Source organism: Staurois parvus, unplaced genomic scaffold (assembly GCF_062004578.1).
Source record: "Staurois parvus isolate SC_StPar_1 unplaced genomic scaffold, SC_StPar_1.0 ptg000014l, whole genome shotgun sequence".
NCBI classification, from domain to species: domain Eukaryota; kingdom Metazoa; phylum Chordata; class Amphibia; order Anura; family Ranidae; genus Staurois; species Staurois parvus.
The window spans coordinates 12,808,761-12,827,089 of record NW_028317810.1 but is presented as its reverse complement, the minus strand read 5'-3'; the positions used below and the strand labels follow the sequence as shown (position 1 = coordinate 12,827,089).

Here is an 18,329-nt window from a genome sequence, read left to right as displayed (position 1 = left end):
GGAAGAAGAAGAATAGGAAGAAGAAGAGGATGAAGAAAAGGAAGCAGAAGAGGAAGAAGAAGAGAAAAAAGAAGAGGATGATGAAGAAGAAGAGGATGAAGAAGAGGAAGAAGAAGAGGAGGAAGAAGAAGAATAGGAAGAGGAAGAGGATGATGAAGAAGAAGAGGATGAAGAAGAAGAGGATGAAGAAGAGGATGAAGAAGAAGATGAAGAAGAAGAAGAAGAAGAAGAAGAGGATGATGAAGAAGAAGAGGATGAAGAAGAAGAAGAGGATAAAGAAGAAGAAGTAGAAGAAGAAGAAGAAGAAGAAGAAGAGGATGAAGAAGAAGAAGAGGATGAAGAAGAGGAAGATGAAGAAGAGGATGAAGAAGATGAAGAAGAGGATGAAGAAGAAGAAGAGGAAGAAGAAGAAGAGGATGAAGAAGAAGAGGAATTCCAGTCCGGCAAAAAATGTCCCTGCAGAGAGCTCCGCTATTTCTTTGACAGTTCCTTGACATTTATAGCGGTTGCAACATTGTATCTATTTGTTTCCGAATAAAAACATCTGTATCCTAAATGGATACAAATACATTGTTGCAACCGCTATAAATGTCAAGGAACTGTCAAAGAAATAGCGGAGCTCTCTGCAGGGACACTTTTTGCCAGCTGTAGACAGAATGAAAATCGGCCGATTTTTTTTTACCATTGCTGGTAACGTCGGCCGCTTGAACGACCGATTTTTCGTTTTTTTTAAAGAGAAATCGGCCGATTTTCGAGCCATCTATGGCCTGCATAAAACCTGGAAACTGATTGGTTTATATGCAGGGCTGTGCCAGATTTTGCATTCTCCAGTTAGTAAATAACCCCTGATGCATCCAAAGAAATGCAGCGCAATGCAAAGCATGTCAAAGGCAGCTTCTGAACTGCCATGTGTACTGCTCAGTAAAGTCAATAGAATTTTGCTGATCTGCACCCATCAACACGAGCCCTTAGAGTGGTCCAAAATGTATCTTTAAATGATTAATAAATACAGTATGTTAGATATACATTAATATCAACTATAACAGTTTGTCATCTAAAAAATATTTCTTGAATAGCTTACAGATATTTCTTAGAATAGTAACTTGTTTTAATAAAAAAGTGCATGTAGTGTTTTTTTTTTTTTTAAAGTTGTTGTTGGAACCTATCATACAGTCTCCGATCTGATACTCTAAAATGTTTTGCTTACAAAGAGCAATTAAATGGATCCAACTCCGGCATTTTCTGGTTCAGACCTTCTCCATGTGCTAAATGAGAAAACAGTGCGTATGTCCTATACTGCACTGCACTTATGTTACTGAAGGGGAAACAAATCACAAACTGCTGAAAGAAGACCTTTATAAGTTTTGCTAAGATGAATCCCTCATGCCATGTAAATCCAGACAACCGATTAAGAAAAGCTCACCTCCCACTTGTCCACGCTTCTGCCAGAGTTATGATGTGTAGCCCACAGGGCACACAGCCACCAATGCAAACTCCCAAGCAGTTGCTTGCTCCTGTGAATGCATGGAAAAAATCCCATTCATTCCTATAGAAAGGTCACTCATATTACATCCCAATGATAGGTGGCCTCTCTATAGGTGTGAATATAATACTCAAACTTAACCTATCCAAAACCGAGCTCCTGGTCTTGCCCCCACCCCGTGTCCCCTCCCATCCTCTCCATCACTACTAACAACGCCACCATCTCTCCCACCCCACACGCCAAAGTCCTGGGTGTCACCCTGGACTCCCACCTCTCCTTCCTACCCCACATCCAACTGCTATCTAGATCTTGCAGGCTCCACCTCCGCAACATCTCCAAGATACGCACATTCCTCACCCCAGACACCACCAAACAGCTCGTACACTCCCTCATCATCTCACGCCTGGACTATTGCAACTCCCTTTTCACTGGCCTACCCAAACGAATGCTATCCCCACTCCAGTCAATCCTAAACTCAGCGGCTAGACTCATCCACCTCACCAACCGCTCCACATCTGCCTCCCCCCTCTGCCAATCCCTTCATTGGCTCCCGATTGCCCAACGCATCAAGTTCAAACTGCTAACTCTGACCTACAAAGCCATTCACAACGCCGCCCCAAACTACATAACTGACCTGATACCCAAATACTACCCTACCCGTGCCCTTCGCTCCTCACAGGACCTCCTACTCTCTAGCTCCCTGGTCTCCTCCTCCCACGCCCGATTGCAGGACTTCTCTAGGACTTCCCCCATCCTCTGGAACTCCCTACCCCAATCCATCAGACTTTCACCTACCCTCCTCACCTTCAGGCGCACCCTGAAAACCCTCCTCTTCAGGGAAGCCTACCCCAACCTCACCTAACACCTGACCTCACCTAACAACTAACCTCCTCCACTCCTCCCACCACCATCCCCCACAGCCATTTCCTCCTGTACCACCTTCCCCTCCCTCCTAGATTGTAAGCTCGAAAGAGCAGGGCCTTCAAACCCTCTGTGTATTGTATTGTTACTGTCTTGTCTCATGTTCTGTCCCCCTTGCTACTGTACAGCGCTGAGCATACCCTTTGGTGCTATATAAATACTGCATAATAATAATAATAATAATCTTGATATTCAGAAAAAGAAAAGGTCGCTGTGCGATTCCCCATAGGCTGTAAAGCATGCATCTGGCAGGAAAGTAACCAGGTGAGTATAAGAGTTTTGGAAGGTGCTGTTGGGAGGAAGAACTTAAAGTAGAACTATAGGCAAAACTTTTTTTTCATTTTGGATAGAGTGAAGGACAGCTAAAACCCATCAGATTTTTTTTTTGTGCCATCTGTGTCCCATTGTGGAGATTTCCCTTCACTTCCTGTCCTATAGCCAAACAGGAAGTGAGTGGAAATACCCACAAATGTAGAGAATTCTTTGGGGACCCCTGGGTCACCAGAACCGGTGTCCCTGTTGGAATATTTCCCCTCTATTACCTTTCTGGGGACAACCCAAAATGTATCGAGGGTGAATATCCATAATGGAGACACAGACAGTAAAGAAACCTAAAAGGAGTTGTGATTCCTCTCCACTATATACAAGTTTTTTTTTTAAGGTATACTTTAAAGAATATGTTAACCCAACATTTCATATTCCTGATATGTGCCTGGCTGCATCTGTATGAAAAACTATACTGTTCTCTTTGTATTACTTTCTTTGTGTGAAATCCCTGGTGTTCCTGCCAGGCCATCTGTTTTCCTGATGCTGGGAACCCAGCCTGCTCTCTTCCAATGATCAGACTTGTCTTGACACCCCCCCTGCAGAGCCATTCACTGGGAAGATCAGTGTCCTGCTATTTCTCCTCCCCTAGGCCTTTGCAGCTGTGAACAGAAGAAATGTGATCACTTATAAAAAAGGGAAAAAGTATTTATAATTTTTTTTTATATCTATATATCTCTATGTTTTGTCTTTCATTTCTATTATGACCATTTGGCAACCGCGATATAGCCGAATGACAGCTACAGCGCGGTTGCCCAGTTCTGAGAGGGTGTCATATAACATCCTCCCAGAATACGCCCTCCTGCACATCCCCAGCAGCGCGCACCCGGTGATCTCCGTGATCGCTGTGTCTTAAAGGCCAATCACAGCAGCCTTTTATCACGTGATCAACTGTGTCCAATGACACAGCAGATCACCAGGTAAATGCAGTTGCCAGTTATCGGCTGCACCTTCCTCACGCTGTCACAGCATGAGGAAAGTACTGCCGATAACCGGCAATTGTCAGAAAACAGATCGGCATGGATTATCACGGCACTGATGATCACTGCCCTGATAAGCTGTGCCCAGCAGTGCCACTCACCAGTACCACCCACCTGTGTCCAGCAGTGCCACCCACAAGTGCCAAGCAGTGCCACCCACCTGTGCCCATCAGTGCCTAGAAGTGCCACTCACCTGTGCCCATCACTGCCTAGCCATGCCATCCAACAGTGCCCAGCAGTGCCCCCATCAGTGTCACCCAGCAGTGCTGCCCAGCAGTGCCACCCATCAGTGCCCAGCAGTGCCACCAGTCAGTGCCCATCAGTGCCGCCTATCAGTGCCAGTTCATCAGTGCCGCCTATCAGTGATGTCTATCAGTGCCCATCAGTGCTGCCTATCAGTGCAGACTCATGAACACACATCAGTGAAGGAGAAAAATTACCTGTTTGCAAAAATCTATAATAGAAACAAAGTAAAACTTTTTTTTTCAAATCTTTTTGCTCTTTTTTTGTTTATAGTGCAAAAAATAAAACACCCAGTGGCAATTAAATACCACCAAAAGAAAGTTCTATTTGTGTGAAAAAGCTGAAAATTGACCTGGGCAGAAAGGGGGTATGCAAGTGGTTACACTGATTGGGTTGTCTTGCAAAGTGCAGGCTTACAATCACTATAAAAGATAATTTTATGAAAGTATAGTTATCCTTTAGGCTCCATGCACACTAGTGTTTTTTATAGGCTCAAAACGCTAGAAAAAATGCTGATGAAAAATTCAAATAATAGCATTTTCGTACTGGCCTGTAGTAGCATTTCTAGTAGTGTATAGAAGCGTTTAGGACAGTGGTTCTCAACCTTTCTAATGCCGCGACCCCTTAATACAGTTCCTCATGTTGTGGTGACCCCCAACCATAAAATTATTTTTGTTGCTACTTCATAACTGTAATTTTGCAGTGGGAGGACTAGCGCCCCATCACTGATGTCAGTGGGATGAATAGTGTCCCATCGTTGGTATCAGTGGGAGGAATAGTGTCCCATCATTGGTGTCAGTGGGAGGAATAGTGCCCAATCATTGGCGTCAGTGGGAGGAATAGTGCCCAATCATTGGCGTCAGTGGGAGGAATAGTGCCCAATCATTGGCGTCAGTGGGAGGAATAGTGTCCCATCATTGGTGTCAGTGGGAGGAATAGTGCCCCATCATTGGCGTCAGTGGGAGGAATAGTGTCCCATCATTGGCGTCAGTGGGAGGAATAGTGTCCCATCATTGGTGTCAGTGGGAGGAATAGTGTCCCATCATTGGTGTCAGTGGGAGGAATAGTGTCCCATCATTGGTGTCAGTGGGAGGCATAGTGCCCCATCATTGGTGTCAGTGGGAGAAATGGTGCCCCATCATTGGTATCAGTGGGAGGAATAGTGCCCCATCATTGGTGTCAGTGGGAGGAATAGTGCCCCATCATTGGTGTCAGTGGGAGGAATAGTGCCCCATCATTGGTGTCAGTGGGAGGAATAGTGCCCCATCATTGGTGTCAGTGGGAGGAATAGTGCCCCATCATTGGTGTCAGTGGGAGGAATAGTGCCCCATCATTGGTGTCAGTGGGAGGAATAGTGCCCCATCATTGGTGTCAGTGGGAGGAATAGTGCCCCATCATTGGTGTCAGTGGGAGGAATAGTGCCCCATCATTGGTGTCAGTGGGAGGAATAGTGCCCCATCATTGGTGTCAGTGGGAGGAATAGTGCCCCATCATTGGTGTCAGTGGGAGGAATAGTGCCCCATCATTAGTGTCAGTGGGAGGAATAGTGCCCCATCATTGGTGTCAGTGGGAGGAATAGTGCCCCATCATTGGTGTCAGTGGGAGGAATAGTGCTCCATCATTGGTGTCAGTGGGAGGAATAGTGCTCCATCATTGGTGTCAGTGGGAGGAATAGTGCCCCATCATTAGTGTCAGTGGGAGGAATAGTGCCCCATCATTGGTGTCAGTGGGAGGAATAGTGCCCCATCATTGGTGTCAGTGGGAGGAATAGTGCCCCATCATTGGTATCAGTGGGAGGAATAGTGCCCCATCATTGGTGTCAGTGGGAAGAATAGTGCCCCATCATTGGCGTCAGTGGGAGGAATAGTGCCCCATCATTGGTGTCAGTGGGAGGAATAGTGCCCCATTGTGGGTGTCAGTGGGAGGAATAGTGCCCCATTGTGGGTGTCAGTGGGAGGAATAGTGCCCCATTGTGGGTGTCAGTGGGAGGAATAGTGCCCCATCGTTGGTGTCAGTGGGGGGAGGAATAGTGCCCCATCGTTGGTGTCAGTGGGGGGAGGAATAGTGCCCCATCGTTGGTGTCAGTGGGGGGAGGAATAGTGCCCCATCGTTGGTGTCAGTGGGGGGAGGAATAGTGCCCCATCGTTGGTGTCAGTGGGGGGAGGAATAGTGCCCCATCGTTGGTGTCAGTGGGGGGAGGAATAGTGCCCCATCATTGGTATTAGTGACACAAATGATGGGGCACTATCCCTCCCACTGACACCAATGATACTTACCTTGCTGACTCCTGCTCCAGCCTGGGCTCGCTCTCTCCCTCTCCCATTTACAGGCAGCATACCTGGCTGCAGCAGCAAAATTTGCACTTACCTGTCAGCTGTCTTCCTTCTCTGGCCTCTCTCTTCACTCGTTCCTGCAGCTCCCTCGATGTTCTTCGATCTCCGCGCGCTGCCGCTCGGCTCCTCCTCTCCAAGCTCCACCTTCTTGCCGGTGATTGGCCGCCCGTGTGCCTCTCCTGAGCTACAGTTCCGGTGGCCAATCAGCGGCGAGGAGGCGGTGACAGGGGCACCATATCATCCCGCCCACACATCGCCGGAGACAGGAGCGGCGTCTCGGTTCCTAAGACCATCGGAAATATGTGTTTTCCGATGGTCTTAGGCGACCCCTGGGAAATGGTCGTTCGACCCCCAAAGGGGTCGCGACCCCCAGGTTGAGAACCGCAGGTTTAGGAGCATTAGCATTTTATTAGCATTTTTACAGTACAAAAAAAAAGCTAGAAAAGAGGAGTGTTTAGTAGCGTTTAGGAGCGTTCAGCATTTTTTCATGTCAGAAAATGCTCCAAAAAAAACTCTGCCAAAATGATTTTTTTTTCTGCTCCTAAATGCTGAAGCTTGAAAAATGCTACTAGCCTAAAATAGTGTACATGGACACATAGGATAACACTCTTTAGCTGTGAACTACAGAGCACTTCCTCTAACACACTTCCTATCTTAGGGATATATCGCTGCCCCTCCATAGATACAGTACAGTGAGTAAACGCCAGGACAGCAGGTTACTGACAAGATAATCAGCTAAAAATAACGGAAAAAACCCTAAAAAAAAAGAAAACTAATTCAGCCAAAGGACTGGAAATTCACAATATTTAAAATTTTTGTTTTTGGGTTTAGAGACACTTTAACCAATTGCCCTGTGCTCTATAACAGAAATACTGCACAGCAGAGAGATACAAACCAGCATGTCTCCCTAGTAAAATACAGCACACGGCACACAGTTAACCCTTTAATTGCCCCAGATGTTACGTTTTCCTGCCCAGTGTCATTAGTACAGTGTCAGTGCTCTTTATTAGTACTGAACACTGTATTAGTGTCACTGGGGATGTCAGTTAGTCAGTTCTCACCCAGTGTCAGAATGCCCACCACAATCCCGCTATAAGTCACTGATCACCGCCATAACTAGTATAATAAAAATAAAAATTCCAGTATACATTATACACTGCCATTTGTAGATGCTATAACGTTCACGTAAACCAATTACAATACACTTATTGGGATTTTTTTTTTAGCAAAGACATGTAGCAGAATACATTTTGGCCTAAATTTATGAAGAAATTTGATTTTTTAACTTTTTTTTTGGATATGTTTTATGATAAAAAGTAAAAAATTAAGTTTTTTTTTTTTCAAAATTGTCGGGCTTTTTTGTTTATAATGCAAAAAATTAAAACTGCAGAGGTGATCAAATACCACCAGGGGCAGACTGACAACTCATGGGGCCCCTGGGCAATAATGGATCATGGGGCCCAAACTAAAAAAAGCCTATGAAAAAGGTACCAGGGGCATCTCATGGGGCCCCCTACTGACCCCGGGCCCTTGGGCAGTGCCTGAGTTTCCAAATGGTCAGTCCACCCCTGAATACCACCAAAAGAAATCTCTATTTGTTGGGAAAAAAATGACATAAATTTAATTTATGTAGAGCATTGAATGACCGGGCAATTGTCAGCGCCATATCGCAAAAAATTGCCTGGTCAGGAAGGGGGGTAAATCCTCTGGAGGGCAAGTGGTTACCTTTCTGTTTAGGAACTGCATTGAATAACTCTGTAAGTAGCTTCTTATAAGTGTTAAAAACGGCAAAGTACAGAAAACAATGGGCTGTGTTACAAGAGTAGTGATGTACACGTAGAAAGTAGAACATGACAAAATGTACAGACATTTAAAAAGGTTTGTAAAAAAATTGGAAAGCTCTTTTAAAACATTTATTGTACACTGTAGATAAGAGTGAAACCAACAAAGGTAGTGAAATCTACACATTTTCCCTAGGTTACTATTATTTCCAATCAAGGGCTATGCAGCTTTTCAGTTGTTTTGAAAAGCATTGCTTTCCATTGGATCTGAAGCCTACAGTGCAATCTAGATAAGAACTGTTTCTGATAATTGTTCCAGCAACCACAGTGCATAATCTATTGTTCAGCAGAGAAGCAAAGTCAAGAGGTTATTTCAGAACAAGCGACACGAATACTCCAAAGACATAATAGAAATACATCCTTATGTTTTGAGAAAAAAAAGATGTTGCACTAAATGTGAGAGCGGAAATCATCAAATATGAGGAAGGGCAAGATCACTGCAGAAATTTGGGGCCCATTAGCCTCATTGTATGTCACTACCAAATTCACAATGTAATGATTATTTAAAAACTACTTTGTGTAATTTGATGATGAAAAAAATCCCATCAATAATTTCCAAAATGTTACCAAGACATAAACAAAGTGTTTATTTTTGGAAAGTATTTGAAATATTTATAGCTTTCTTGGTACTTTTTGACAAATATGTTATTATTGAATGTTCATAAAAGAAAAGTAAATGCCACCAATTCATAGAATATCATATAACAAGGACATGTATCAATCAGGACAGTCACATTCACATTGCAGTGCCAAATAGGATTACTAGTATAATGGCACTGTGGCAGCTTGCCTAGTGTACTGTAATATTGTAAGTACAGGAGCCTAAATGACTAGGTTGTTTATGTATAAGTGGAATGAACTGTGTTGTAATTGTATGACGAAGTGGGGTCACATATTCACTTGAAATTCAGGAAAACGGGCAAAGTACAGCAATGGTTTGAAAGAAGGGTTCATAGGGGGTGATTGCTCACCCTTGATACAGCAAGATAAGGATGTTCTTGGGAGCCATCGCAAACAGGGGTACCTGCATTACCTACCAAATGGATCAAAATAATATAAAACAGGATAAAAGCCCAGCTCCAGGTCTGTGCCCACACTGTAAGAGTGAATTGCTTGCTTAATCCTAGGGAACGTAGAAAAGAAGATCTACTTACCCAATCCTCTGATTCTCTGTGCAGCTAGGACAGTTGTAGCAGCATCTTCTCCCCTTCTCCACAGCGGTCTGAGTTCCTGATGTCATCAAGACCAGTGCAAGAACCACAGCCCTGCACTGGACGTGATGACGCTGAGGGATAGTCCACCGCAGGAGCATGGGGGAGAGTCATCTGCCAGGAGAAAGGAGGATCAGGTTAGTTAACTACTTGACCTCCAAAGGATTTACCCCCCTTCGTGCCCAGGCCATTTTTTGCGATAGTGCGCTGCATTACTTTAACTGACAATTGCATGGTCATGCAACGCTGCACCCAAATGAAACTTACGCCTTTCTTTTCCTACAAATAGGGCTTTCTTTTGGTGGTATTTGATCGCCTGTGCGGTTTTTATTTTTTTGTGCTTTTAAACAAAAAAAGACCGACAATTTTGAGAAAAAAACAATAATTTTGACTTTTTGCTGTTAAACATGTCAGTAGAAAATTTTAAAAATCAACTTTCATCATAAATGTAGGCCAAAATGTATTCTGCTACATGTCATTGCTATAAAAAAAAAAATCCCAATACGTGTTTACAAATGGCGTTTACAAATGGCGGTATATATACTGGAATTTTTTTTTCACTAGTAATGAGCAACTTATAGCGGGACTGCGGTGGGCATTCTGACACTGGGGGGAACTGACTTGGTGTCACTGACATCCCCAGTGACACCAATACAGTGATCACTGCTAATAAAAAGCATTGAAACTGTACTAATGGCACTGGGCAGCAAGGGGTTAACATTTGAAGTGATCAAAGGGTTAACTGTGTGCTGTTTCACTACTTGGGCTGTGTGTGTGTTTCATTGTAAGCACAGTGCTTTGTATGGCTCTACTATGCAGAGCCATACACAGTAGTGTGCAGGAGCTGACAGGGGAGAGATCTGTGTTGTTTATACACAGGTCTCTCCCCTGACGGTAATACTCGGCGATCACCAGGTGCCAGCGAGTAATCATATATATACACGTGATTTTGAGCACCCCTGCCACCACAACAGTGCAAAAACTCTCCCCGAGACTAACGGAGCTGTTAATCATTTTCATCTTTCAAGTTTAGGTTTTCTGGATTTGGGCTTTAAAATTGGAACACAAAAGGTTTGAGGGTGGCAGGTTGGTGGATGTGTTCACTAAAGCAGAGCAATAGTGTGAATATGGTATGGCTGTACTGCTCCATAACACTCAACTTTAAAAATCAGCCTCTACGTTTCCTTCTTCAGGCCTGGACTACCCTATTTATATGAAGCCATGCCTGAAGATGTTGCCACACAGCTTTCGCCCAGGATTCACACATTTGTCTAATTATATCCAATTTGAAAAATTTTAAAAATGTGTACATTTGTGAATTGTTTGTAAAAACCTTTATAAATAGACCCTAATTTTTTTGTACCTCACAATATAATCATTTATCCCTCCCCTGTGTACCCCTTCTCCTTTTAGCATCTCCCTGGGACTATGCATTGCTCATGCTACACTTTAATATACTCCTAAATACTCTTGCTTATATTTCTGAAATTTGATATGTGCCTAATCACTATGATAATGCCTAACTTCTACCTCCTGATTGCCCACCTTGGTCATGTGGATGTTTTACCCTCGTTGATTGAGGGGTACTGGAGTTGTGACTACAGTTGGGATTGTTCTTTTATGTTATGTTTTCTTTTGAGGTGGGAGATGCCCAAAGGCTCTGTTTTGTAGAGTATTTTTTTAAAAACCAATAAAATCAATTTTGAAGAAAAAAATATATTCATTCAGCCAATGAAAGGCATCACTCGGTATTTTCCTAAGGATAAAGTATATGTAAACCCTCAACTTCTAAAACAACCCATTTAGTTTAAAACAGAAATGAAAAGCAAACCATTTGTGTATAGATACAAAAGCATTATAAATACACTTTTCCCCTGTTGTATAGGGGATCACATGCCCTCTAAGCTCCTTATGCAGCTGACAACAGGGAGCTAGGGGAGAAGAAACAGTATGACACAGAACTTCCCAGTGAATGGCTCTGTGGGGGGTGGGGGGTGCAGAAGCCTGATCATTGGAGGAGAGCAGACTGAGTTTCCAGCACACCTAGAAAACTGACCATGCTGTGCTTTCACACCTAGTGTAGTCACTTTTATAAGGAAAGCAGAGTGGCTGGCAGGAACACCAGGGATTTCATACAAAGGAAGCAATACAAAGAGAACAGGATACTTTTTCATACAAGTACGAGGTACAGCAGGAACATATCAGGAATATGAAATGTTGGGTTTACATACTCTTTAATTATTTACTGTACCTCTGTTTCCTGTTGTAGAAGAAATAAAAACTTGAAACCAAGCAAAATGTATCAGGGCAGGGGAGCGACTTCTGCAATTACAAAGTTGCATAGTGTATAAGTAACTATGTATCTACAGTATGTAGTGGCAGAGGTTGTTTATAGGGTTCTGGTCAGTTGGGAGTGACCAAAAGCCTACTCTCGTGACTCACAAAACACAATGTTAACACAGATGTGGTCACTGGAGGGGAACTCTCTCACCATTTAAAAGCAGAAGAGTATTTCCTCCCAAAGAGGTAATTATGGACCATTGCAGAATTATAATTTATAGCCCAGAACCCCCCACCCCCCCGGCTCAATCCACTGGTCAATATCCTATCACAAGGGGCAGCAGTGAAATGGCAGTGATATTAACCACTTGCCTACAGGGCACTTTCACTCCCTTCTGCCCAGGCGAATTTTCATCTTTCAGTGCTGTCGCACTTTGAATGGCAGTTGAGCAGTCATGCAACACTGTACCTATATGAAATTTTTATTATTTTTTTCACACAAATAGAGCTTTTTTTTGGTGGTATTTAATCACCACTGGGTGTTTTATTTTTGCTAAACAAACAAAAAAAGACCGAAAATTGTGAAAAAAAAATGTTTTTCTTAGTTTGTATTATACAATTATATGAACAGGAAATTTTTCTCCTTCACTGATGTGTGTTGATGAGGCTGAACTGATGGGCACTGATAGGCTGCACTGATGAGGTGGCACTGGTGGGCACTGATGAAGAGGCACTGATGATGCTGTACTGATATGTGGCACTGATGAGAGGCACTGATGAGCACTGATATGCAGCACTGAAGGGCACTGGCTGGTGGCACTGACTGACGGCACTGATGGGCACAGATTGGCAGAAATGCTGGGCACTGATGGGCACTTTTGGGGCTGCACTGATAATCAGTGCTCGACTATCAGTGTAGATGTCTCTATTCACACTTGCCGGTTATCGGCAGTACTTTCCTCATGCTGTGACACCGTGAGAAAAGTACTCCTGATAACTGGCAAGTGTGTTTACATTGTGATCAGCTGTGACTGGACACAGCTAACCACATTGTAAAAGGCCACTGTGATTGGCCCTTTACCATGTCATGTGATCAGCTGTGTCCAAAGGACACAGTGATTACAGAGAGTGCCTTGTGTGCACCACTAGGGGTGCGGTTCTGGGAGGAAGTCATATGACACCCTCCCAGAACTGGATGACCATGATGTAACCGTCATTCGGCTATAGCGCAGTCAAAAAGTGGTTAAACCCTCTGACTTTTGTAGAAACTTTCAGCAGCTGATTTAATCACTTACTGGGTATGCAGCTGCTTTATTTTTTAATCCTTGCCCGTGTTCCAGTTTGAGCTGGTGCCATGATCACTGCCTCATGTTTCCTGTTTCAGGGTGGTTCCTTTACCTCACAGCATCCTATGGAGCCACCCTTGCATGCAGAGACTAAAGATGTGTCTTCCTACACTGTGTGCAGCAATAGAAACATACAGCTCTATACCCTTAGAATTAAAAGTCACTCCTCTACTCCTTCCTCCTCATCTCTCCTTCAGCTTACTTTAACAGACTGGCTTTCCACTGTTAACACCCTCCTGTGAAGACTGGAAGTTAAGGGAAGCAGTACTGAGGGAGCAGTACTGAAAATTATAAACTGCAAGTTCTGGGATAAGAATTTTAACAAATGGTTTACTGGTGAATATTTATTTTATTGTGCACAGTGTGTTAAATCATAAAACATTGAGAGTTTAATACTGATGCAAAGAGCTGACTTACCAATTGTAACCCTCATTGTGCAGCTACTGTTGTAGCTTATATACAGAGAACAAACTCCAATGAACAAACCCTGCCTTGCTTTGCTGATGATTTTTTTCCATCTTTACTTCATCTGTGTGACATGCAGGGGAGATCCAAGACAAACGTGCCCTGCAAGCTTTCTCACACAGGGAAAGCCTAATGAGGCGGACTTTTCTCTAGAGCTATATATTAGATTGACCTGTGTGTGCAGCTTCTGGGCAGCCAGGAATAATAAGCTCTTGATCATTTAGTTGACAGCCAGGATTGCTCTGGACAGTTTGTGGCTATATTGCTTACAGTACAGAAGAACAACTACTGTGAAGTATAAGTAGATAAAAAAACACAACTAAGATTAGGTTTCCTCTTGAAAATAAGCATCAGCTTGTAGCCTGGCTATGATGCTAACCACTGGATTTGATTCTTTCTTAACCTCTGACTTTCCATAAGCATGCAGATCAGGTAAGTCAGCGTGACATGAGAAATTCTTATCTGTACACTTATCCTGGTCAATGACTTGAAGTATTTAAAAGAGAAGTATGGCCAAACCTTTTTTGGCTGTATTTATCTTTAGTCACAGGAGTACATTTACTATTGAACTCCAGTGACCCAGAGTCAGCTAATAGCAGGCTATTTCACACTATCAGCTGAAAAGGAAGAGTCACATCAGGCTCAGGAAGAATCCCGACAATATTGTGGGGATCCACCTGGCTGTGTGCTTGACAGCTGGAGGCACATTTCAGCACGTGGCTGAGTTCCAGAACCAGCCATGCCCCCTTCTTCCCCAGCCTGGAGCTTCAGTGAGTGCTGGAAAAGAAAAGCGAGTGCAGTGACTGACAGCGGTCATGTGATCACTCAGTGCTTGGGCTAGAGCCATTCATGATATGCCTGCAGCGTCATACCAATGCTGCAGCATGGAGCTGAGTATGCAGGTTTGTTTTTTGGGTCATACTGAACTTCTTCTTTAAAGTAGAATTCCAGGTTTAGTTTCACTTTAAATAGTTTGTGTGGGCCAAGCTAGGTCAGTGTGGTCACTGTGTGTGCTGTAGTGGACTGTAGCAGCATTAGCCATATACAGTAGGCAGCAGTGTGTTGCAGCAGCAGTACAAGTGATCTCCTCTCAGCTGCCAGAATTAAAGGATAAGTTCACCTTTGGGAACATGTAACATGTTCCATCTGTTTTTAGGGTGGAATGTGTAATATGTTTCCACCACTGCAGCTGCTGCCCGATTCCTTCCGCCGCCCCCTTTGACAGCAATACAGGGAGAAGTTCCCCATACTTGCTGTCACTTTTTAAAAACAGCGTGGCCGTGCAGAGCTCCCTCCACACGGCCACGTCATTCATTCACAGAGCTCTGTGTATGAATGAACTGCAAGTCCCGACAGTCTTTGCGGCTGTTGGATTTTAGTTCTCAATGAACTGTCACTTTGCTATTGAGAATTACGCTGGCATAAGTGTATAAACGTAGCAGAGGAGTATGTCAAAAAATAAATGCAGTTTCCACTTACTGAAATTTGTTCTTTTATTATAAACTCAAAGTAAATAGATACCTAATATTCCCTACCCCCTTCTGCTGCCTGTAAAAGTGATTAGGTGGCCATATAGCCACTCACATCACTTTTACCATGTAGAAAATCCCCAACTCTTAAAAAGTGATATCTAGATCGTGACTGCAGCTACAGCCATGACTGAGGCATTGGCACCACTTTACGCGGACGTATATATATACGCACACTACATCGACGGGAAGAGATTAAATGGGGTTGGTTAACTTGACTCTCTAATGACAAAAAGTAGCCTACCTAAGTAATTTTACCTGTTAAACCTGGGCAGTTAGTGATTAATTCACAGCTGTAAAGTAGATGACCTTGCTTACAGCAGGTAAAACTGTGCCTAAGAAACAATAATATATAGAGTGTACAGGCCAAGTGGTTGAAAATATTTCTAGCATCCTAGATGCTGTCAGTATTACATTTAATTCTCTGTATGGTAGATGTACATGACAGAACACAAGATGTTTGAAGGATATATTGACCCCATCTGTTTTCCCCATTGATAGACAGAGCATATGGCTTATCTGGTTAAATGGCAGTACCATGACAGTAAAAATCTGTGACCTGTAAGGGCAACCATTAGGATAACCAAGGTCATAACAATTTTTTTTTCAGGATCTTTAGTTCCATGTTTCCACTGTTGCACTAAACGGACACAAATCAGAAAAAAATGCGCCCCTTTAAAAGTAAAGAGAGAGGGAGAAGAATAAAAGACAGGCTTGTAAAAAAGCATCCAGTATGTACAAGTAAATGAATCTGCCCCAGTCAATCCTGATCCTGTAATTAAATTTCTTTTTAATGTTTTCCTTCTGATCTCCTCCACTCCCGCCCAGCAAGTCTTAGGATAATGGATTCCATATCCACTCAGCATACATCTGTACTCCATCTATTCAGCAGGTTGTGGGAGTTTTACCTGTGGGGTCTACACTTGTGACTTTTATAGCCATTTCTAGCATGTGTAGACATTACTCAGGGAAGGTTCAAGGCCCTTTGTTCCTGCGATGGATGAGCAGCATATTAAATGCAGACCCAGGAGAGATTCACTCCGGAAGTCATTAACAGCTCATTTTTGGGAACTGAACAGCGCTGCTCGGAATACTGCTGCCACTGGGCAAGTCATTAAAAAGGAACAAGTGTTGCAGTTACAGAAGAATAGGAAGAAAATTGTGCGTGCCTTCAACACCACCACTAGCATCTGTGCCATGAACAGCTCGCAAACCACAATAAACAAGGATTAAAAATCAATGCATTGCATTTTTCTATGAGTAAAACAGCAGAAACAAGTTAAAACTATCTCATGCATGCAACTGTTATGTCTGCTTTGTATACTATTAGGTTATTTTAATAAATTAAACTGGCATGTAAGGAAAACTGTCTCCACCCTACATTTTTTCAAAAGGATGGTCCTGAGAATGTGATAAGTCTCCTTTCAAAGCTAGTTCAGTGCTGCTTTTTCAAAAAACATCAATGTTCATTCTCTGTACCTGGTAAAGATGAGCAAACTGATCAGTTCATGCATGTGTTGATTCCAGGCTAGGAGATATCATAAATGTCACCTGATCTGCTGGTTAGTCTATTGGACCTGGTCCTACAGGTCCTCCCCACCCAAATGACACCATGGAACCAGTCAAGCACACCTGGTATAAGGGCTGGTATCCAGGGCCAGGACAAGGGGTGGGCAAGAAGGGTAGCTGCCCTGGGAGGACACATAATTAATGCCATATGTTTGACATCTTTTTCCCTGGTCACTAGATGACCTTGTCTCGGCACTGTTGATATCCAGTGGCAGGAGCAACCTTGTCATTCTGATACCAGCCTATATGCCCTATAGTGCCGACAAAAATGGGCCCCATGTGTTTTTTTCAGAACACAACTTTTGTATGTATAATTTATTCTTTAGATTTTTTTTAGCGTTGTTCTCACTTATAATAATTTCTAAATAAAAGAAAATGTATTTTTATAGCCTTTATATGGCTGTACTGAGGAAGAAGTTGGTATAAAATACTAGTCATGGGAAAAGATCCGTCTCCACCATAAACCAACATTCAGTCCAGTATATTTCAACATGTCTTTTAGTTTGATCCATTTAGGCCAGTTTAACACTTTTTCGTTGCGCTAATGCATTTTGGCGTTGTATGTATGATGTCTTCTTTAGACTATTTTCAACGTGGCTCTCACTTATAATGTGTTTTGTAGACTGTCAAAGTATTTTTATAGTTTTTATATGGCCTTGCTGAGGAGGTTGGTATGATACACTATAGTTGGTATGAAATACTATAGTCATTGGAAAAGATCTGTCTTGAACCAACGTTCAGTGTAGTTTTTCCATCATGACTTCTAGTTTGATCCATTTAGGCCAGATTAACATTTTTGTGTTGCACTAATGCATTATGCCCAGTAGTGCGCTGCATTGTCGTTCATTTTGAATGGCACCCCAACATGCCCTGAGTTGCACCACAATTTGCAGTAACATGTTACCATGCAAAGTGATGCACTGTGTTAAAAATAGTCCATACACCTTTGCTGGTATGTTAGGCAGCCCAGTCAAATGTTAACACAACATAAGGGCATCACTGCTTTATTGACCATATTACTAAATCATATTGGTAAATGTATAACCGCTGTTGTGAAGAAAAAAATAGTGTGTTGTCATGTTTATCAATGCAATACACATATGGAGAAAATGTAGTTTTTATTTCATTAATCTGCTAATGTTGTAGGCCGAAAAACCTAAGGTTATTTTATACCAGGCCCTTCTTCTATGTGAGCTGTCCCTATGTCATACCTAGAACATGTCAAGAAATGACCTGCAATGATGGCATTTTTTTAACATTGCCTGGTAATTGCCAGACCTGGCAAAATCTCTAGGCCAGGAGGGGGAAGAATGATGGTATACTAATGTATGCAGGTTCCGCACACAGCGGTAGACAAACAGTGACCTGACAGCTTGGAGACGGCCAGACCTCAGGTATATCAATGTTATCTCTTTATCACATATACTACAGATCAGACTTCCAACGTTAGAAAGTGATGCCTTGAAAATGTTCCATTTACATTCTGTGTGCCTTTGTTATGTTCAGTCTGACTACATAAACACGTTATACAACTGAACAGCCTTTCTCCTGGAGAACGCTAACAGTAACTTTGTTTTCACAGAAATGGTTGCAGATTCTGCAATTTACTACTAGGGTTATGTGGTTTGGCATTTTGCTTAGTTGTAAGATAAAAAATTGTAAAACCCAACATTGAAAGAGAAAGAAAAGTATAAATATAAAAAATATATAGGAGAGAAAGGTGTATGATAGATTGATAAGTCATTTCCAATCATTATTGGGGGGGTTAGAGGATTTCCAAGTAAGGGACAAAAGCTTGGTACAA

At 42.8% G+C, this 18,329-nt stretch overlaps 1 protein-coding gene across 1 annotated transcript in view; it reads right to left on the bottom strand.

Annotated features, from left to right (window-relative positions):
- KREMEN1 (kringle containing transmembrane protein 1) overlaps nucleotides 1–18,329 on the bottom strand; it is a 218,879-nt gene that overhangs the window by 134,423 nt on the left and 66,127 nt on the right. The window lies entirely within an intron of this gene.